This window comes from Phyllostomus hastatus, unplaced genomic scaffold (genome assembly GCF_019186645.2).
Source record: "Phyllostomus hastatus isolate PE091 unplaced genomic scaffold, TTU_PhHast_1.1 phas_contig_86, whole genome shotgun sequence".
In the NCBI taxonomy this organism is placed as follows: domain Eukaryota; kingdom Metazoa; phylum Chordata; class Mammalia; order Chiroptera; family Phyllostomidae; genus Phyllostomus; species Phyllostomus hastatus.
This window is the reverse complement of record NW_025333977.1, coordinates 71,109,964-71,127,601: the sequence shown is the minus strand read 5'-3', so window position 1 is coordinate 71,127,601 and position 17,638 is coordinate 71,109,964. Positions and strand designations below refer to the sequence as shown.

Sequence of the window (17,638 nt, the reverse complement as noted above, 5' to 3'; positions counted from 1 at the left end):
GTGCTATCAAAGGATAAACAGACAAGTACATGAAAATAAACAAAAACACTTCACTTTTATTCTAAGTCCTTTTTCTGTACCTCAGTTTCCTCACCTGTGAAAAGTAAAATTGGTAATAATTCCTTTGTCATTGGATCATTATGAGTATTAAATTAATGATGTGTAAAATACTTAAAATATTGCCTGGCTCAAAGCAAACACTAAGTAAACATTATTTACTACTCTACCTGGCCCAATATTTTGAGGAACTTGGCTGTATTTGTGGTCTCCACTTCCTCACCATTCATTCAGTCTTCAGAACAAAAATCAAATAACATAGCACCCATGCAAAACCTCTCTAAAGTCTTCTCATTGTGGGATAAAATATTAATTTTCATGTGGGATAAAATATTAATCCTTTACCATATATTCTACAAGGCCTTATGTGACCTGACCCCTGGTCATCACAAATTTTCTCTAAATTTTTCCATTCTATCCAATCACTATAGTTCAGATAAAATGACATTTCTTATTTCCTACCAGCATTCCAAGGTTATTCTTACCTCCATGATGGTTGTTTTCTCTTTTATTTACCTACTCCTATAAGCTGCCATGAAAGTCAAGATCTTGTCTGATTTCTCACCAGTGAATCCCCTAATAGTCAGAACAATGTCCGATACATACTAAGTACTCAAAGAATATTTGTGTTGACATTAAGAATCAGCTCATGAAAACCCATTCTAATCTGGCTGTGTTAAAGCCAATGAAGCTGCTTTAGGATCCCAAATCTAGTAGTCACATCTCTCCACACATATTCCTCTTCCCTGGTAGTCCACAATTCATTCTATGAAACTCCCCTCTTTGGGTTTTTGTGAAACCCTCTTTTTTGGTTTTTCTCCAATCCCACTGTGTTTTCTTATGTTAGGAATTCTCTGTAGGCTCCACCTCCTCCCTGGATATGTAAGTTTTCAGTGCCACAAGACTGAGTCCCAGGAGTCCTCTCTCCCTAGATGACATGTGTACTATGTAACAGACAACATGCTACTTCAGTAAAGAAACTGCTATGAATAATTTCAGTAGAAGGTGAGAAAAAATTCTGGCTTTTTCTATCTCAAATGGAATTTCTAGTAAGACACAAATCTTCAGAACAGGTAAAATGATTTTTCTTCATGTGCAAGATGAAACAGGGAAGTCCCGTACCAATTCATGCATGCCCTTGCCTTTGGGACTTTGTGCTATTCTCAGGCTGGTTGTCTACCCTCGCAGCCTAGTATTGCTTCTCGGCTCTGCCCAGGCTTGCTGCCTGCTCTTCCTCTATGTCACTTGCCCACTCCCAGAGCCTGTGTTCTCACACTACACCCTGTCTTTACCTACTACTTATAATATCTATCATATGCTCGCTGCAGGCACACACAGGCAGGGTAGGACAGCAAGGTGATCTTGCGTGAGATGAGGAAGAGCAATTAACATTTGGGCATTTTATTACATGGATATAGATCACCTCCCTGAATAAATTTAATTCATTCATCATACTTTCTGTCATTCATTTGCCACTTCTGCATGTTCCCCTCCACCAGTCACTATACCCTTCCTTCAGAGTTTAACCAGACATACTTGACTTGCCACTGAGCCACACCATGTCAGAAATCAAAAAGAAAGACCAAAAGAAGCAAATAAGCTATGGTACACTCATTTCTCACATTTCCTTTCTGCCCCTCAAATACTGCTTAATCTATAAAAATCAGGACCATGCTTTTTTTTAAGGGTATCACCTTTAAAAACACAGAAAGGGTCTTAAAGATCATTACTCTAAATAAAAATATTTGATTCACTGTTCACAGGCAGAGAATTCTATAGCTTCAACTCTCTCATACATTTTTTGCTTAGTAATCTCTGTGCGTTTCCTTTTGCCTGATACCATCCCTTTATTAGTATAGTTGACAAATGAAAGGGGGGGAAATACTCTCAGGAACTATTCTTGGAATAGGTACTTGCCTGGACAGATGAATATCATAATTAGAAAACTGATCATTGATGAGTAAAGATATGTCTTCTTCAAGAGAAACTGCCAAAGCTCTTAGGACTTAAAACTCCAGAAAACAATGGTTAGCAATAAAAAATAATGATTTAAATTATTATTTGATTTACGACATCATTCCTGTTCATCTTTTGTTCCAACTTCTTCTGAACTACCTCAGAAGAAAGAAATTGTAAATTATTTGAAAATTCTGATATACCTAGCTCACCTCCTGGAAGCAGTAAGGCTGTAGCTCAGGAAGTGGACTTGTTTATTTCCTTCCTCCTACTTCAGCACTTAGTACAAGGAAGGATTGCTTAACGGTTTTCCAGATGGATCTGCCTTTCCAGAGGGATAATGCAGGGTCACGTTATATCAGATTTCTAAAGGCAAACCAAGGCTAATACTGCACAAAAGATAAGCCATATATCCCCTCAGGAACAAATAAAAAGAACAAGAGAAGTGACCATACACCACAGATTTAAACAAATTCATGGAGAATGGAAAATGGATGAAGGAGTGGTGACTGGCTTAATTTAGTATAGGACAGTGAATTCTAAATACCTATAGTGAGGACAATAAAGAGAAACAAGCTTATCCACTCCACACATTGGAATTCCCTATTTAGTACTCAGTTTCCCCACCACCCACAAGCCTATAAAATCTTCCAGAAGGCATGATGAAATCTGCCTTAAGTTTTTAATCCCAGAACCTAAAATAAGGCTTGGTTGATAACAAGAGCTCAAGAAGTATTTGTGAGTGAACAGAGTGAATATATTAATTTTCTAACATATTTACTGATAGGTCTATTAATACAGCCTTTAAAATCATCTTCTACTCTCAATATTTTTTTCTTAGGGAGCTTGACTAACATTACATCTTTATTATTTAGACAAAATTTATAAAACAAATTAGCAATAGACAATAAAGAGAAAGTGTTAGCATGGTACAATATTTTACTAGCTTTCTTTTGCTACTATAACTTATTACCTAAACTTAGTAGATTAAACCAATATAAATTTTTGTCTTACAGTTCTGGAGGTCAGAAGTTCAAGCTGGTTCTCACTGACTTAAAATCCAGGTGTCAGTAGACTATCATGTGCTTGCTACAGGCACACACAGGCAGGGCAGCACAGCAAGGCAATCAGGCATGGGATGAAGAAGAGCAGCTAATATCTCTACATCGGCAGGCTCTAGGGAAGAATCCATTTCCTTGCCTTTTGCAGCTTCTCAAGGCCACCCACATTCCCTTTGTCCATCTTTAAAGCCAGCATCAGGGACAACTTATTCTCAGTTGCATCTATGTGACCCTGTTCTATTATCATGTATCTCTCTGACTGAGTTATAAAAGGGACTCTTTTAAAGAAACATGTAATTAGATTGGACCCATCTAGACATCCACGAAAATCTCACATCAAGATCCTTACTTTAACCACATCTGCAAGGCTCCTTTTCATATGTAAAGTGATACAACCACAGTTCCCAGATCAGGACGTGGATATCTTTGGGGAGCTACTATTTTGCTGACCACAATTGTATTCCAGCCAAGTACCATTGGACTGTATCAAGCAGATGTCCTCATTCCTTCTTAAAAGGACCCTGTTTCCCTGAAGCAAGCTCAGTGTCAGCCATTCTGACCTTGGGATGGAAATTCCTCCATAAAATAAATCATAAGATATTAGCTTGGGGCAAGCCCCTAAATGCCCCCTCTCCTAAAAAGGCTTTTTCTGACTTTGTTCATTTCTCTCACAGCGGTGACCTAACTACCCCCATCCAGGTGTGTTAAACTTTCTTTTTCAGAGGGACAAAGACACTAATCATGCAGAACCATGCATCTACTAAAATATGGTGAAGATGAGAAGGAAATAAAATGTAAATTAGCCCTCAGAAGACATCCTTTCAGTTCATGTTTCATTGGAACAGTGTCTTTTCACAGCTAAAGGTCATATACCAATCTAAGTTTTTGTTATAAGGGTTTTCTTTTCAATTTAGTGATGACTATTTGCTCACTTCTGTACTTTGCTTTGCTTTTCTCTCATCATTCAAATTGGGCTGGTGGCCTTACTTTTCTGTCTTCCATAGTTACTAAATAGTATTCCTCCCAATTCAAGCATTCTTAGGAGTGAATTCACCATCCCTCACAACCTGATCTTCCTGTATCATTTTTTACTTCTGTACTTCACAGCATCTGCTCTTGGGGTATTGTGTTCAGACAAGCACTGATGGACCAAGTTTTTATTCTCCTTCCAACACCCTGGTGCTAGCAGTCAACAGAGAGCCCAAGACATTTATTAGCATGGACCTCTGGAGAAAAGACAGATGAGTGTTTTTCAAATAATTATACTCTTCTCTTGAGAGTTGACTGTGTATCATAAGTTTAAGAGGTTATTTTTCTGATTCTCCAATGTTTGGATATAGGGGCAATAAAAGAGCTTACATTAGATTTTTCCAAAATATATTATTCATACACGGACAATACTGCGACTCAACCCTACTTGAAACCCTTTAGTAACCATAAACAGTTAAGCTGACCTTTCCGGGGGGCCAGAGTATGTGTGATTCATAAATAAAACCTAATCACTGTACTTATTATACTGATTTCCCTGGCTGATCAGAATTACGAAATTCTGTCAATGGAAATTTCCATTTCCCAGCACTGGGAAAAATTTGAAAAATGGAACAAATCCTCCTGCCAGAAAGCTTTATTAGGGAAGTTTTTTAAAGGTTTTTAATTAAAATTCCAAATAATCACAAAAGTCAAATGTTAAGTGATAGCCTGTTTGTAGATGGTAAAACTTTCTGGCTAACTTTAATGAATAAGCGTTCCCTCCTTATCTACAACTAGAAATTCATTCTTCCTCTCCTTGGCTGACCCAAAATTCTGGGTGCTCCTGTGTTTAGCCTACCAGCTTTCCTGGAACATCACTGCAAACTATATCTTCAGTTCTCCCCCACACTTGTGTTAGCCACATCTTCACTGGGTAGCTGGCCCACTCTTACCATTGAACACCCTCTTACATCATAACTAAGCCTTAGAAGTGACCAGAAAAATACTCCCTGAGACGCAGCTATACCATTTTCCTCTTTACTAACCCTGACCTTGGCTTCCATTGCTCAGGTTTTGATCTCTTTTCTTCCCAGAAACTCGAGGGCACAGGTCACCTACAAACAGTTGCTCACCAGTCGTCCTCTCCTGTGTAGGTCCTCAGCAACTACATTCCCTTACTTATAACCACCAGAAGGGTGACTTATTCATGATTGCTGTCACTGATGATAACAGCTTTGTTTCTCCTTCTTCACCATCCCACCCAATAATGTGTGCTTCTATGTTTTTATCAGTGACTTCTTTCTGTCTTATCTCAAGTCTTCTTCTGTGATCTGAAATCTCCTTATTCAACCACATTTCTTACATTCATACCTCTGAGTTTATACAGGTATTGCTAGAGCATTACCCAGTAAATAACAAGAGGAACAAATGATACTGAGAAATGTAAGTGTTCAGTTGCTGCTAAAGCCACTGGTTATATAGAAGGATAAGCACAAAGAAACCTATTTCCTTTACTTCTGAGCGATAATTAGGGCAACTCAAAGTCAATCAGTATCCTATCTTACTCATAATTGGCTTGCAATAAGAAGGCAATTACTTACTTTTTCTTCTTTATCCTCACCCAAGGACATGCTTATTGATTTTAGAGAGAGGGGAAGGGAGGGAGAGAAACTTTGATGTTAGAGAGAAACATCAGTTGATTGCCTCTCATACATACCTGACCAGGACTGAAACTGCAACCCAGGCAAGTGCCTTGAGCAAGAATCAAACCCATGACTTTTCAACTTAAGGGACCATACTCCAACCAACTGACCCACACCAGCCAGGGCAAAAAGACAATATTTCAAACAGTGAATAAGGCAGTGCCTCTACAGGTCTATTGAAATGCAGATCTAAAAAGCTGCAAAACTTACCACAAATACATCCAGCTTTTTTATTCATTCTGCAATTCCTGGTTTGAAGCCTTTAGCATGAGTCATAAAGCCAAAAATAATTTAAAATAAAAGCAAATTGTTCACTACTATAAAATTCCTGGAAATAAAATGATTGATAAACTATAGTACCCATCACTGTGCCTAGCACACGGTGCACTCTCAGTAAGTGACTGTTGAATGGAATGGATGCATTAATGAATTCATGGTATGGGAAGAAAGTAATGAGATTTATTTCCATGTACTACCCCTCAGAAATATATGCTGTTTCATGAATGAGTGCCTAGCACTTTTTAAAAGAAATATATAAGTGATTGTAGAACAAGGTAAATCCGGTAGTGATGACACATCGCCATGCTATTTGACTTCATTTTTCTTCTGCCTGTCACAGCATGAAACCTTCCTGTCAGAACTCATTCTGGCTTCCTGACTGAAAGTATTGTCATAGTCAAGCTATCTGCAAGGAAAACCACAAATAACAGGGAAAGCTAACAGTTTGTATTTGCTTCTCCTGAAGGTAGCTCACCTATCACCCCTTCTCCTTTCACCTCTACAAACTCTTCACCAGCCAGCATCTCTACCACTTCTCCTTGGGGAAATAGATAACCCAATGAAAAGTAAAATAGCAAGAGGCAAGATTAATACAATTTCAATTCTTTCTGAGGTAACAATCCCTTTTCAACCTTCATGAATGTTCTCTGCCTCAGAGAAGCAGCTGGGCCAAAGATGGAAGTTACAGACTTGAGATTCTGCCTTAACTCGGGGGTTGGCCCTGTTCTGGAGAGTCAAGTCCAAGCTTTGACCAATTCTCAATCATTTCCATTTTTGGTAGAACAAAGGAATTCTCTTGGTACAACTGTCCAGGGATGTGAACCTGCTCTAAAGAAAATATAGTGGGTACAGTTAGACCCAGAATCCCAGAGTCCTTACTAGTGGATTCAAGAAGCCCTCTGTTAATAAGAATAAGAAAGAAAGGTTCAGGCAAGTGACAATATAACATTAGATGGCTCCCCTCTTTGCTTCAAACAGCATTTGTATTAGACCCAGATTTGTATCAGACACTTGGTTGTATTGGAAGCACTGATTTTTCATAACCTTGCTTTCACAGCTTCACTGCAAGGATAAGAATATGACAGAAGCTCATCTAAGCTTGCTTCTTCCTCAGTCAATAAGTATGCATTGCTATCACCCCCATCTTGCCTACAATTTAACTGCTTACTCTAATAATATGGAAAAGATAAATAGACATGAAATGAAATTTTTCATTGTCTATGAAATGACACTTTAGATGAAGGCAGTTTGTTTCCATTTAGCTGTAGAGTCACCATCAATTCTAGTTCATATAAGAACTAAAAACTAAAATCCATCTACAGCCTTTGATAACCAAAAAAGACCAATTGGGTCAGTCTACAGAGTCACAATTCAGACAATGCTAATTGCAGTTTTATACAACCTGGTTGAATATTCCAAAGATTATGGTAGGGAAAAGTAATTGGTCCTGTGCTCAAAGTGAAATTGCTGGCATTTGATTGGAAAGGGACTAGTTTCTTTCCTTTATTCCTACTTATTCTATTACAGTTGTCCCAGTTTTCCCCTTTTGCTTCCCACTGCCCAACGCAACCCCCCACTGCCCATCCACAGTCCATTTTCACACTGTTGTCCATGTCCATGGGTCATTCATACATGTTCTTTGACTAATCCCTTCCTTTTCTTTCCACCATCCCACTCCCCTCTTCTGACAGCTGTCAGTCTGTTCCACATTTCCATGCCTCTGGCTCTCTGGTTCTGTTTTGCTCATTAATTTATTTTGTTCATTAGATTCCTCTTATAATTGAGATCATATGATATTTGTCTTTGGCTGACTGGCTTATTTCACTTAGCATAATGGTCTCCAGTTCTGTCCAGGCTGCTGCAAAATGAGGGAGTTCCTTCTTCTTTCTTTCTTCTGTGTATTATTCCTTTGTGTAAATGTACCATAATTTTTTAATCCATTCATCTAGTGATGGGCACTTAGGCTGTTTCCAACACTTGGCTATTGTAAATAGTGCTGCTATGAACACAAGGATGCATTAAGTTCTTTTGAATTGGTGTTGGGATTCTTAGGGTCCCCATCCCTTGGGTCCTGGACTGGTACCAGTCCATGGCCTGTTAGGAACAAAGGACACATAGCAGGAGATGAGCGATTGGGCAAACAAGAGAAGCTTCCCTCACATTACCACCTGAGTTCTGCCTCCTGTCCATCCTGACCCCCATCCATGGAAAAATTGTCTTCCATGAAACTCTTCCCTGTTGCCCAAAAGGTTGGGACTGCTGTCTTAGGATATATTCTCAGCGATGGAATTGCTGGGTCAAAAGGCAGTTCCATTTTCAGTTTTTTGAGGAAATTCCATACTGTTTTCCACAGTGGTGCCCCAGTCTGCATTCCCAGCAAAAAAGTGGGAACTAGGGTTCCCTTTTCTCCACATCCTCACCAGCACTTTTTTGTTGATTTCTTGATAGCCATTCTGACTGACATGAAGTGATATTTCTTTGTGATTTTAATTTGCATCTTTCTGACAGCTAGTGATATTGAGTATTTTTTCATATGTCTATGGGCCACCTGCATGTCCTCCTTGGAGAAGTATCTATTCAGGCCCTTTGGCCATTCTTTAATTGGTTTGTTTGTCATCCTGGTGTCAAGTCATATGAGTTCTTTATATATTTTGGAGATTACTTGTCTGATGTATCATTGGCAAATATGTTCTTGCATACTGTTGGTTCCCTTTTTTTTATGATGGTCTCTTTAGCTGTGGAGAAGCTTTTTAATGTAATGTAGTCCCTTTCATTTATTTTTTTTCTTGATTTCCCTTCCCCTAGGAGATATATTGGCAAAATTACTGCTATGTGAGACATCTGAAATTTTACTGCCTATTTTTTCTGCTAGGGCTTTTATGATATCTTGACTTATATTTAAGTCTTTTATCCATTTTGAATTTATTCTGAGGCATGGTGTAATTAGATGGTCTAGTTTCTTTGTCTTTCTTTTCTTCTTCTTTTCTTTCTTTCTTTCTTTTTCTTTTTTCTTTTCTTTTGCATCTACCAGTCTAGTTCTGTCAACACCATTTATTGAAGAGGCTATTTTGACTCCATTATATGCTCATGCCCCCTTTGTCAAATATTAATTGACCACAAACACATGGGTTTATTTCTGGGCTCTCTATTCTATTCCATTGATCTATGTGTCTGTTCTTATGCCAGTATCAGACTGTTTTGATTACAGTGGCCTTGTAGTATAGTTCGATACTGGGTATTGTGATCCCTCCAACTTTGCTCTTCTTTCTCACGATTTCTGAGGCTGATAAACAGATGTTAAAATCCTCAACAAAATATTAGCAAACCAGATCCAGCAATACATTAAAAAGATCAAACACCATGATCAAGTAGGATTTATTCCAGGGATGCAAGGATGGTACAATATTTGCAAATCAATAAATATGATATATCACATAAACAATGTGAAAGACAAAAATCACATGATTATACCAGTAGATGCAGAAAAAGTATTTGATAAAATCCAGCCCACATTTATCATAAAAACAATCAACAAAGTGGGAACAGAGGGAGCACAACTTAACATAATAAAGGCCACATACAAAAACCTTATTGCCAACATCATACTCAATGGGCAAAAACTAAAAGCATTTCCCTTAAGATCAGGAACAAGGCAAGTGTGCCCACTTTCTCCACTCTTATTCAACACAGTTCTGGAGGTTCTAGCCACAGTGATCAGACAAGAAGAAATAAAAGGCATCCACATTGGAAAGGAGTAAGTAAAACTGTCATTATTTGCAGATAACATGATAGTGTACATAGAAAACTCTATAGCCTCTGCCAAAAAAATATTTGACTTAACAAGTGAATTCAGCAAAGCAGCAGGATTCAAAGTCAGTATTCAGAAATTGATGGCATTTTTGTACACCAAAAATGAACTATCAGGAAGAGAAACTAAGAAAAAATTCCCATTTACTATAGTAACAGAAGAAAAAATAAAGTACCCAGGAATAAATTTAAACAAGAAGGTAAAAGATCTACATGCAGAAAACTATGGAACACTGAAGAAAGAAATTGAGGGAGATACAAATAAATGGAAGTATATATTCTGTTCATGGATTAGAAGAATTAACATTATTAAAATGCCCATACCTCCCAAAGCAATCTATGGATTCATCACAATTCCTTTAAAAATACCAAAGGCACATTTCACAGATCTAGAACAAATATTTCAAAAATGTATATGAAATCAGAAAAAGGAAAGGGATTGCTTTCAGTCAAAGGTTGTTGCTGATTGCATGCTGGCTTGCAAGATGCTCAATCCATGAGGCACTTGCTTTTTCTTTTCATTCACCACTGTCAAGATGCCAACTGAAGTACCCAGTTGGCATCTTTAGCCACAAGTAAGTCATCAGCTCACGTCCTTCCAGTTTCTCTTCATCTGGAAAGGAAGCTACCCACAGAGGCTGGCATGTAGTATATTTCAAAGATGAAATGATGAAGTTTGCCCCAGGAGGCCTATCCACATGCCAGGCTAGGGATACTCACATATAAATTCTGTTTCCAAATCATCATTTTGCCCCAGTATCTACATGCTCTTGGATTTTTCCTAACTCCTACCCTTCAAATCTGGAGCAGCCTTTATGTTCCCTGGGGTGGAGGATCTTTCTTTCTTTCTCCTTTTCTTTTTCCCTTTCTTTCTTTCTTTCTTTCTTTCTTTCTTTCTTTCTTTCTTTCTTTCATAGAGAAAGAAAGAAAGAGAGGTAGAGAAACTTTGATGTGAAAGAGAAACATTGATCAGTTCCCTCTTGTACACCCTCTAACCTGGAACCATCCCACAACCCAGGCATATGCCCTGACCAGGAATTGAACTGGCAACCTTTCAGTTTGCTGGACGATGCCCAAAAAATTGAGCTACACCAGTCATGGTAAGGGTGGTGAGTTTTCTACCTCTGCCACAGCTGGAAGCCTGGTCGGTTATTGTTCATGGAAAACAACCAAAGATTTCTGAAGACAAAAATCGTACACCAATTTCTAATAACCAAATCAAGGAAGGAAAAACACTATCCTATCATACTAATGAAAGATTAATCTCTAATGGCTTTGAAAAAGGCTCCATCTCTGTGTGGAAGTCAACCTTTACTTGTCACACATTATGTGATGGCCATGGGAAAAATGATACCACATCCTACCCATTTACAAGTGGCTCCCCTAGAATTCTCTTTCACATGTTATTCCCAGGGCTCTGTGGTCAGCTAATATTTTTTTTAATCCCACTCTTTAGTGAAAAACATACAACTCCCAGCAATATTTTACATATGAGCTTGAATTTGCAAATACATTCTGTCTTCTATTCATTTTTTCCACAGAAGATCCTCATCAGAAAAGTTCTACTAGAATAAAGTGCAGTCAAGGATGTACCAAAACTCACCTAAGACTCAAGATTAGTCAGTTTTTGACAGTGGATATATCTACTTTTAAAACTTTCTCTTCAACTCTACTTCAGAAGTGCTCCCTCTGTCAGCAATTCCTTCCTCTTCTCATGTACCAACTGACATACTACCTGGAATTTAAAAGAAATATGGAGTGAGTAAGGGTTTAGCTCACCTGAGAATGAAGTTCCTAGATACAGAAGAGGTACTGAGTGTGAAAATTGAAATTACCAAGATTCTTGTAGTTGATATGGTGGTAATAATCTCAAGGTGGCCTAAAAGACAGTAGGGATCTGGGCCCCCTGAAGCTCTGGTTTCTCAATTCCAAGGATGTCTGTTAATTAAATTGAAGCAAAGTGGATGAGGCAGGAGATGGGGTCAGGGAGCAGACTGTGCTAGGAGGTTTTGCTTCACCTTGTAGGCTATATGGAACAAGAAAGTTTCATAGTAGAAATGATATCTGGAGAGGATACATCTAACAGTGTAAAGATAAAAGGATGCTGATTTAAGAACATGAGGTTTGGTGGCAGTGAAAATGAACGGAAAAGGAAACAAAGTATAGAACAATTTAAAAGAAAATTCAATAGGACAAGGTAGTGAATGTATATAAGAACTGAAAGATGAAGAAACTATTCTAGGCTTAGAGATATAAAACTGGGAGTAAATTGGGGAAATTTTAAAGGAAGATAGGTTTGGCCTGGGACATAATGATTTCTGAATGACTTCATGATGATGAAGGCATCTAAGTTGGCAGCTATAAATAAGTATCAAAACTCAGGTAACAATCTGGAGCAGGATAGATGGAGACAAGTATTATCTACAGAGAGGTGCAAGTTGGAATCATGCAATAAACCTATTCTCCAGTGACGAAAGAAAGTATAGAAAGAAAATAACAGTCTTTAGGAACAGTTTTTAGAACATGCCACTGGGTAAGAGATGAAAGGTAGGAATGATGAAACAGATGATAGCACCAATTTTTTTGGAGGAACTTAGAGACATTAAACAGACACCACTGGATTTGGTGAGGAGGCTACTGATCATCTGTCAAGGGCTGGTGGTGGGAGCCTCATTTCCCTCTCACTCCCCTATATTGAAAAAAAAAAAAACCAGAATGATAAATCCTTGAATTCAAAGCAAATACCAGTATTTTGCAGGGCAACTCTCAGATACTTTCCATATGTCAGTTCTGTAAATATAAAGACATTAAAAGGTTGGTTTTAATGGTCACTTAAGAGGTTGGCACTAGCAGGACTCAGAGGCCAGCTGAACATTTGTGCAGCAGCCTGCTGGCTCAGCTGCACTTTTAATCTGTAGCTGAAGCAGGGATCAGTGGGTGCAGCCTGGGAAACTCCTTCCACGAGCATTCTCCTTGGTAATGCAGGCAGCTTTACTTGGGAGACCTTCATTCACTCTCTATAAGTGAGGATCTTTGGGGATTTTAGTGGGTGGGCTGATTAATTAATTGGTTGGTTGATCAAGTATTGTTTTATTTTGTTTTTATATATTTTTTTTCAGAGAAAAACATCTTTCTCAACAGGCCTGATGGAGCAATGAATCCTGGACATCTGTGTCCTAGACAACAGCAGCTCAGATAAAGAAACCTTCTAGCCTATGAATGAAATCTACAATGCCAAGAGGCAGTTGCTACAGGCAGCATTGTATGAGCTTGCCAGGTCAGAGCCATGAGAAACAGACCAAAGCCAAATCCCTGGGCAAGCTGAGACAGCCAAGCAGATCCAGGGACCGATAGAAGTCGTGTGGAAAGGTTAGAAGTGATTTGAAGGAAGGTAAGCCTAAGAGGCTCCACAATCTTTTGGTAGTTTTTTTAGCAAGGCTCAAAGCTTCTGGCATAGGCATCTTAGTAAGTTAAAGAAGCCAACTTATAGCATATACTTTCTCCTGTGTACAAGAATTTTTTTAAAAAAAATGTCTTATTCAGTTTTCCTCCATATATTTCTTATCCTGTACTTATTTCCTTGTTGAGATGGCCTTTTTCCCCATCTCTGTCACTTCAAAATATGATGCTCCCCCTATTTTTGAAATACCCCCTATTTCCAAAACTCCCCTGACCTGCTTCACCCTTCCACCCATGACAGTGATTAGACTCCCACAAGCCTTTGGTTGATTTCTAAACGCTGTTCCTGGCTCATATCTTCCTGTGATGAAACTGAAACCATTTAGTTACCGATGACATACTGCTGACTCTTTACCAGTAATCGCAGTGAAAAAGCAGCTAAGACTCATCTCTGGGTCAGGCTCAATCTCTGCAAAAGTAATTGTGATGGCACAAAAAAAGCCAATATCCTATCATAAGGATAAGGATCACCACTTCAATGCTAAAGACAAATGGGCTGTACTTTTAGACCACCCCTTGAAAAAAGAATCCACCTTGGACTTGCACCACCACAGAAAGATTAACTGAAGCCAAAGCAGACTCCTGCCTCAGCCACTAGCCAGACAACACTCTTAAGCCCATGGAAACCACAACATCATGTACAACAAATCCCTTTTCCTTAGGGGACCATTTTTATGCTTCTGGTTTGTTTGTTTGCTTTAACTTAAGGATTCTTTGAATTTTCTCAACTCAGAACCTGCACAGATATGTTATCTCCTCTGGTTTATAGTATACCTCTGCCTACCTGCCCAAGCACATAAACTGTTCTCACATAATGCTTTGGAACATTAGCAAAGTAATCTTGGGCACAGGGAACTTCAACACAAACCCAAGTGTTCAATAGCTAGCCAATATTTAAAATATTCAAAAAAAGTTTTATGTAACTGAATGTTTAAAAAATTTAAAAAAAAAACTGAGCACATGCTTTGACATTCAGAAACCAGATTAATATGAGTCTTGCTTAGCCCACTTCTGCCTTCTCAGGAACAGCAAAGTCTAGACAAAAGGCATGACTGCCTGAGTGTTCTGTGGTTACTCTGGCTATACAAGAAAAGCCAATTGCTGTACAACCACAGGGCTCATATGTTTGTTCATTAAAAAGTGCTTTAAATAGCATTTTCTATAGTAGTTTTAATTAACACATTTTAACAAATTAATTTTAATCTGTTAACCAATTAATTTACATAGCTAACAAAATTTAATTAACAAAATCCAAATTGAATAGACTGTAAATATCTGATCAGGCTTTTGGTAATTTGTTTGTAGCACACAAACTAACCATGAAATGAGAAACTGTGTGTGTCCAAGAAGCATACTGACAGAGAACAGAAAGACCTACAGCCACCAGCAAGGCCCCAGAAGGAGCAACGTCACCCAACCGGGACCACTGATGCTCAGGAGCATGACCTCAGGAGGGTACATTGACATTCCCTGCCTCCTCAACCCTCCAATATTGCTTCCTCTTACTTCTAGTGAATGACCATGCTTCCTATTTTACCAAGATGGCTAAAGCCTTCCTAATATTCCTTGCCTACAATTTAATTTCTACAGATTGGTCCTACACTCATCCTCACATTTAAATCATAACTATTCTTCCTGTCTCCAGTTCTACCCACCTCCACCACTCCAATATTCTACCTCGAACTAATCTACCTTCCTAAATATCAATTTCCTTTGTGGCACTCCTCTGCTCAGAAACCTTCAAAGAATCCACATGTCTATCAACATGATCCTCTGAAACTTGACCTTGGCTATTTTCCAACATAAATGTTCTCAACACAGATCATTCCTTTTTTAAAAGATTGTCTACTCTTCTGTCTTACTCCAAGACTTCTAGAAACAAAAACTGAGACAAAGATTACAGGGTATTACTTTAGTCAGGGAGGTGCAATCCCAAGACAAGAATGAAGAAAAAGAAAAATGAGACAGGGAAAGGTGACAAGCAATATAAGATGAACATAATCTACTTCACAATGAGCTTGAAGAATCTCAGCCAGTCACTTGGTAGGTCACCTGTTCATCTACCCAGGATGTCTTCAAAGAGTCTGGTCAGAAAAACTATTTTTCAGATGAGCCTGATCAAGGAAGAAAAGGAAAGGATATTTATCTGCCCAAATTCTTTCCAGCTCCTGGTTTTCTTTAGCCAGAGTCAGCTCTCCAAAACCACCAGGTTGCATATTCTGAACTTTTACAAGCTGCTTAGGAAGCCAGAGTCCGTGCTTAATAGTGCTAGCTCATACAAGTATCAAAGTAGTAGGAAGACCCAGAGATTCCACTCATGGACCTGGACAGCTTCATGTGGTAGAACATCATAGACCACAGATTCTGTAAGATTCAGCAGCTCAGGCAAAGCAAATGAGCAGAAGAGGTAAAGGTCCTAGAACAAGATGAGACCAAGAAAATCTAGAAATATATAAGCTATCTCCCCAGCCCTTCCATAAAATTTACCTAGTGATCATTCAATTCCCTGAATTCTTTGTTTGGGTGCTTTTTAACATACTGCTAGGTTGTAAAGATTATTTAAAGGTGATATGTGTATATGTGTTTAGTTTTCATTAAATTTTAAGCTCATTAATGGCAGGTACCAGGCCAGTATTTCCATGTATCCTCATCTCAACTGGCACAGTGTGGGTGCATAAATGGTAGCCCATTTGTAGTTGCTTAATAAGTGAGAGAACAGGACAGCCCAGAAAACAGATCTGAGGGTAACCTTAGCCTAAGTAAACACAAAACAGCCTCTTTTCTTTTGATTTCACAGAAATAGCCTGAGCTTTAGAAGAAACCCTAACAGACACTCCTTCATTTTCTGCACAATGAAAAATTGCCATTTTCTACACAGTGAAAAATTAAATGATACAGGTTCAAGAACTACTTAGAAGCAACTGGCTGTTACTTTTTTAAAAAGGTGGGGGGAGGGACTCAACACAGAGGCAGTGGCAGCTGCCCCTCCAGCCCTCTCCCCAAAGCCACACAACCAAATCTTTCCCTGTACGACTCCAGTTCCCTCTGAGCCACTGTCTCCCTGTTGGAGCCCAGGGTCAAAAGTTTAAAAAGTTCAATAAAGTCAGAGTTATGAGAACCTGGATGCTGTCACTTGACCATAGCCAGTGCGCATTTCTAAAGAAAGTCAAAACCTAACCCAGAAATTCACTTTTTCACCAAATCAATACACACTGTTAATCCCCGCACTGATCAACCTGCCAATGAGCATTAAACCAGATGTGATCTATGCAGGACATGAAACGCCAAACCTGAGACTCCCAGTTCTTTGCTGGTAAGTCTTAAATAACTAGGCGAAAGACAGCTTCTTTCAATAGTCACATGGTCTAAGTCACTGCCAGGTTTTCAGGACTTAGATATTGAAGACCAGGTAACTACTGTCCAATATTCTTGGATGAATTTAGTGGTGTTTGGACTAGGATGAAGATCCTATCAATATGTCAGTGGGAAGATGCTATATTTTGCACCTGATCTAATACTAAATGAACAGCAGATGAAAGAATTGTCATTTTATTCATTGTACTTTACCATGTGGCAGATCCCACAGGAGACTGTGAAGTTTCAAGTCAGCCCAAAAGAGTTTCTCTGTATAAAAGTATTGCTACTTCTTAATACATTTTTTTTGGAAGGACTGAGAAGTCAGAACCAGTTTCAAGAAATGAGATTAAGCTACATTACAGAGCTCATCAAGGCAAATGGTTGAAGGCAAAAAGGACTTGTCTCCAGTTCACAATGTTTCTACCAACTTACAAAGTTTCTTGATAACTTGTATGATGTGTGATTTCTAAAGAATCAGTACCAAGACTCATGTCAAGGAGCTTTTTTTCTATGTTTTCTTCTAGGAGTTTCATGCTTTCTGGTCTTAAATGTAAGTGTTTAATTCATTTCAATTTAATTTCTGTGAGTGGTGTAAGATAGGGGTCAAGTTTCACTCTTTTACATGTGAATATCCAGTTTTCCCAGTACCATTTATTGAAGAGACTATCTTTTCTTGATTGAGTAATCTTGACTCCCTTGTCAAATATTAGTTGACTGTATGTGCATGGGTTTATTTCTGGGCTCTTGATTTTGTTCTACTGGTTTATTTGTCTGTCTTCATGCCAGTACCATCCTCTTTTAATTACTATAAATTTGTTGTATAGTTTGAAATCAGGGAGTGTAATATCTCCTGCTTTATTCTTCTTTCTCAGAATTTCTTTGGCTATTCAGAGTTTTTGTGGTCTTCTTTCCTCTTTGATTTTTTGGAAGTGTTTAAGAAGTATTGCTGTTAATTCTTTTTTAAATGTTTGGTAAAATTTACCAGTGAAG

At 38.5% G+C, this 17,638-nt stretch overlaps 1 pseudogene; it reads left to right on the top strand.

Moving 5' to 3' along the window:
• Positions 1–12,385: 12,385 nt before the first annotated feature.
• On the top strand, positions 12,386–17,111 carry LOC123827414 (annotated as a pseudogene).
• Positions 17,112–17,638: the final 527 nt, after the last annotated feature.